We start from the raw sequence: 579 nt of genomic DNA, 5'->3' as shown, positions 1-579 counted from the left end.
CATGTGTATTTTTAAAATTGCCTGTTACATACTTAAAACAGATGTGAGTATCTTCAAAAAAAAAAAAAAAAAAAAACAGATGTGAGAGTTTAATTATAATATTAAAAATGCATGCATGCTGTAAAAAAAAGGTGTTGATTTTAATGAATTGCACCACAAAAAAAACAAGGTTTAGCGACATGGTTATTTGGGGCATTTTTGGCTAAAAAAACGTCCCTATTGATTTCGCAACACTTGATTAGCGGCACTTGGGACACGTCGGTTTTTATGGCGACTAGAATTTAAGATTGAGACGTTTTTTTATGAAAAAACGCCTCAAAAATGGGACGTTTGGACCAAAGCGCCCCCTTTTTTAAAAGGGGGCGCTTAGTTGTGAAAAACGCCCCCTTTTTTAAATGGGGACGCCTCCTAGGCAATTGCCCCATTTTTTAAATGGGGACGCCTCCTAGGCAATTGCCCCCTTTTTTAAATGGGGGCGCTTCCTAGGCAAGCGCCCCCGTTTTTAAATGGGGGCACTTCCTAATCACGCGCCCCTTTTTTAGTATGAAGGCGCTTTCTAGGCAAGCGCCCCCTTTTTTA

Source organism: Corylus avellana, chromosome ca8, assembly GCF_901000735.1.
Source record: "Corylus avellana chromosome ca8, CavTom2PMs-1.0".
Classification (NCBI taxonomy): Eukaryota; Viridiplantae; Streptophyta; class Magnoliopsida; order Fagales; family Betulaceae; genus Corylus; species Corylus avellana.
This window is presented reverse-complemented; position numbering follows the sequence as displayed.